We start from the raw sequence: 5316 nt of genomic DNA, 5'->3' as shown, positions 1-5316 counted from the left end.
AGTGGCGACAAGGTCATGACTTTTTGGGGTTCCCGCCCATGGACATGTTTGCCATAAGCCTCAACAAGAAATTATCAGTTCATTTCTCACTAATGAAAGACCCAGCAACTATACTTGAGGATGCAATACTGCATGAATGGGATGGCCTCAATATCTGATTTTTTTTCCACCCTTTTGTCTTCTTTGAGGGTGATATACAAAGTTTTATCATCCCTGAATCTAAAGCTGACGCTTGTAATCCCAAAATGGCCTCAAGAAGAATGAGCCTTATCTGCAGAGATTCTACAACTCTTTAGAGTTCCTACCACTTCATGGCTGGAGATTATCCAGCACTTTTTTCCAAGAGAGAGAGAGGCTTTTCGTGCAAGACAGTGCAAGGCATGTCCAGATACCTCTGGAGCTCTTCTTTGGGTGTGTACCAAGCAAAATGAAATATCTTCTGTAGAAGGGATGTTTCGCTTCTTGCAGTATTTATCCCACTTGCAGCTTATTTGGAGCGCATATACGAAAGGAAAAATGCTTCTCTGTATCAACGGTGAAAAGGTATTGTTTGGCCTTAAACCAGGTACTGAGTCTGAGAGAAGTAGATATTTCTGCTTATTAGAAGTATAGACCAGACCAGTCATCCTTTTGAGATTTGACCTCCAGCCTGTGATGTGACTGAGGTACTGTGGTACTTGAAGAAAGCTCCATATGAACTCTTAAAATTACCCTCAGTGAATTCCATGGATACTTTTTTCTTTCTCTTACTCTGAGCACTGGAGAAATGTGCTTTTGTATTTTGTTGAAGACTTTGTAGGGAAAGCTAAAAATCCGTCAATCATTGATTCCAAGTTTTCATTGTCTACAGTTTCTTCACTCAGGGAAGTCCTAATGATCGAAATTTGATTTTTTACGAAATGTTTTCCATGCCATGCTTACCCTTCTTTTAATTTCGGTATCGTGTCTTGAGAAACGCTTTCTGTCCTTAGTACGTATATTCATTAACAATCTCTGGAGGATTCATCCATAACTTTTATTGGCAGTCTTTCTGCTTTTCATTGAAAATTATCTTAGTTTTCCTCATATTCACTTTAAGTCCTACGCTCCTGTTTCTCTGTTCAAATCTTTTATCATCTTTTGTAATTCCTCCCATAATTCACTAAACACAACTGCATCATCTGAAAATCTTAAATTGTTGAGGAATTCCCCATTAATATCAATTCCTACATTTTCCCAATTTAAATTAAAAAAGAAATATTTAATCTTGCAGTGAATAATCTAAAAGAGATGGTGTCCCTTTCTAATGCTTTTCTCAATTGGAAGTTTCTCACTAACTTTTCATAGCTTTATGATTGCTGTACTTTCTGTATAGATATATTCAAGTGTCCTAACATAGGAATCATGTATTCTTCGTCTATGAAAAGCTTTCATTATTGCTTAGGTTTTGACAGAATCAAAAGCTTTGTCATAGTCTATATATGACATACATAGTGGTTTGTTATACTCTGTTGATTTTTTTTTATTAGCTAGTTAATTAATTGGTATGGTCCATTGTTGAATACCTACTTCTAAGCCTACCTGCTCTTTTAGTTGACTTAAGTCTAGCTGCCTAAATAGTATGCTTAATATGATCTCTGTGAATATTCTATTTGTTACTGAAAGTAAACTTATCCGGCTGTAGTTTTGTAAGTCTTTTGTGTCTCCCTTTTTTGAATTAGTGTAGTAATAAAGCATTATTGCTGATATTTTGTGTAAAGTTCAGTGAGTTTTGCTACTATGAAATCTCCTCCATCTATCAATAAATGAATTACTAGGCCATCTTCTACTGCTGGTTTGTTCTTCTCATGGCTTTCAATGCTTTCATTAGTTCTCCTACTGTTGTTTCATTGTTTATATGTGTAAATTTATTTATTTTATCAATATTGTATAGCATTGTATAGATATCTCTGTAATTTTTATCACTCCATCTCTATTTTTGATATTTCCATTTCCCTCCTTTAAAGCAAACATCTGCTAGCACCTTGTTCCAAGCCTTCTTTGCATCAATTTGATGCTTCTTCCTTTCATTACTGTTCATTTCCTCAATTTTGGTCATATTGTGTTTTGGAATTTCATTGCCATATGATTGGAGCAGAACATTGTTAATTTTACAAAAATAATGACGTTACTGAAACAATCGAGTTCACTGAAAAGATTAGTTAATTTTTTTATATATGAAATCCCATATTATTATCATATAATCGAATATTTTTTTTTCTTTTCAGGAAGTGTTTTTACAGGTAGGTGATATTATGCCAAGGTGTTTTTAGAGTGTTTTCGATGTTAGTATGAATATTTATATAAGGTTATGTATTAACTTGGATACTTTAGATATTTTCAGTCACAGGGGAGATTTGTTGACATTTATAGATTGAGCAATATTTTAGCTGTCACATTTATATTGAATTTTCTTTGGTGATATTATGAGGTATAGATTTTTTTTTCTAGGCTCCATTTTTATTTATTTAGTTAAAATTCCATTTGACTCCAAAAACACTTCGTATAATTTACAGTATCCAGAAAGATTCAACGTTTGAAATGTGTAAAATTAATCATAACATTTAATATAAATTTTGAAAGAAAAATAATTTAGTTTCTTAAGTATATAATGCTAGTTAGTGAATCTTGATTTTCTCGTCATGTCAAGGCTTAATCCATCTTAAGTTCATGTTACTAATATTATTCAAAACTACTGCATTTTCTGTGTCAACTATTAAATTCGAAACATAATGTATAAAACAAGTTATTCATTCTCTTATGACTTTCAAATCTACCTATAAATCATAATTCTAATTATTGTGAAGTTTTCGCTCATTCTAATTCATTAAAATTTAGTTATAAGAAGTAATAACAATTTAACTTGAAATTTTTGCAATTTGAATATTGTTTTCATGAATTTATTTTTGTGTGTATCAGCTATCATACATTCGGTATATGAGCATTTAAATTTAATTACATCATAAATAATCTTATAGAAAAAATGCTGAAGATTAAAGTTCACTCGTTTCTTTGTTTTCCAATAGTTTTCTTAAAAAGTATTAATATATAGGGGTCATACACATTCACTCAGGCTGTAAAATATTTCTGATAACTTGAACAGTAATGCTCTGTAGATAGTAATTTGTTTTGATCCTGTTTAGTCGTTAGTAAATGTGCGATAATTTTCTTTTGTTTCTGAATGGATTATGTTGAAATCTAGAATTACTTCGTATGTCCTTCACCCATGTCAAATTCATTACAATTTTATCGGACATATCTAATAGTTTGGTACCTGGAAGAATTACAAGAAGAAATCATAAAATTTTACATTTTCAATTGCATACCTTATCTAAACTGATAGTTGATAAACACCCTAGTTATATATCTCCACTTTATCATTATGGATAGCCTTCCTACCTACGTCATCGATAAGGATTCCCAAAGGTATGGGATTAAAGTTTCGTTTCAATTGCTACTAACTTGAGATTTTTATTCCAGCTGTTTTTTGTGAAGCAATTGATGAATTAATTGCTTTTGGAGTTTTGCTCGAATAAAACTTCGTCTTTCGGGATTTCAAGGAATCGTATTCACAAAATCGTTGTAGAGATTTGAAGTAATTCTTATAACATAGAAATATATTTCTGAATTTACCTGAGTTCAAGTTTGCCATTTTGAAATAAATACACTGCTAAAGAAAACGTAATTTCAATCGGATATTCTTCGTAAAAATATGCTGTTCTCAGCCGTATTTCAGTAAAATACGGGCAACCATAATTTGTACCCTTCATTGTTAATATCTTTTACGGGTTGGTGACAGTAATATCACTGCTTTACGTCTATATATCCGTTTTTAAAACGGTAAAAATCCTGGGATAAATGTTGCAAGACATTTACCGTTTTCTTTATGCAAATTGTTAACAGTGTAGATTTAAATCGCTTAATCACTTTAGATTTTTTAGAATAATTTTCTGTTAACGCTTGATCAATTGGAATTCAGAATAAAGCAATCTTTCAACGAAGTGCATTTTCTATAATTTCATCGGTAAAGTCAAATTAGAATTCCATGTTCGTTAATAGAGAAGAAAGAAGAAATTAGATCATCAACAGAAGAAGAATTTCTATGAGAAACTAAAGTTCAATCAGAGGACGCTTAAAAGGTGAGTTGATATTTCTACATATTTTTCTTGATGTTTCATATTAAGATTTGGATGATCATTTTGCCATATATTTTAAATTCATCTCAATTTTATTGTTTTTCGTAACGAATATTTCTGTGTTAATTAGTCTTATGTTATAATTGGTTATCGTTGAAGTTTTTAACAATTTTCAGTTAATTGATACTTGAATTAAATAAAAATAATTATTACATGGATAAAAGAGTTTCAAACAAATTTCTATTTGGAATTATGGTTTTGGAATAGCGATTAAAGTTTACATAAATTATTCGTTGCTGTCCTTCATAAATTTCAGATACAGCCTCGAGACCATCACGTGCCAGGGTCAATTAGAAGTTCAAATCTATGTGACAGCTGAGATTCTAGACCACCATATTTTATTTGTAAGTTTTTATAATAAGAACATTGATACCTAGAACCCCCCAAAATTAATGAATATAATTGATATTTCCTTTTAAATGACTTATACGTTTAGTGTATTGTTATAAAAAATTCATTTTGAGTTATACTGGAATTCCTGTCAGTGAAGGGGTTTCGTCTAACTTAACATTGCTATATATCAAGTACTACAAAGTTTTTTTTTATTCCTATAAACTTTACACTGGATGGTATCGTCATTTGTTTTGATGAATTTGTTGTGTAGAGTGCTATTGGATATCTCTTTGTAGGATATTTCTGTCATAAGAAAATAACAATGACCTATCAAGTAACCCATTAGAACTTATCAAACATTACACTTAGTTGTTAAGAAATTGTGTACTATATCACAAATAGTAACTAAAGGTTATGTAAGAATTTGACAGATATTCATAGGAATGTTTGAAATCACACGTTTCTGTATTACTGAAAAAGATCTGTGATTGTTTTTATTTTTGATCATTGCAGGACCCTAATTGATGTGACCTTCAGTGAACCACATTCATGATTGATTTGAGGTTAGTATTAAATTCATGATTGCGGTTTATCTAAATTATTTGAAGATGTCTAGTTAAGGATTTTTTTAGGACAAAGGTGTTGAATTCCGTTTGACTTGTGGTTGAATATTTCTCATTTGATTGTTATGATAACGATTACCACAATTTTTTTTTTCATGTTTTACACCTTTTGTTTTTTATATTAAGATTTTTTCTCTCAATCCTGT

Source organism: Palaemon carinicauda, chromosome 7, assembly GCF_036898095.1.
Source record: "Palaemon carinicauda isolate YSFRI2023 chromosome 7, ASM3689809v2, whole genome shotgun sequence".
Classification (NCBI taxonomy): domain Eukaryota; kingdom Metazoa; phylum Arthropoda; class Malacostraca; order Decapoda; family Palaemonidae; genus Palaemon; species Palaemon carinicauda.
This window is presented reverse-complemented; position numbering follows the sequence as displayed.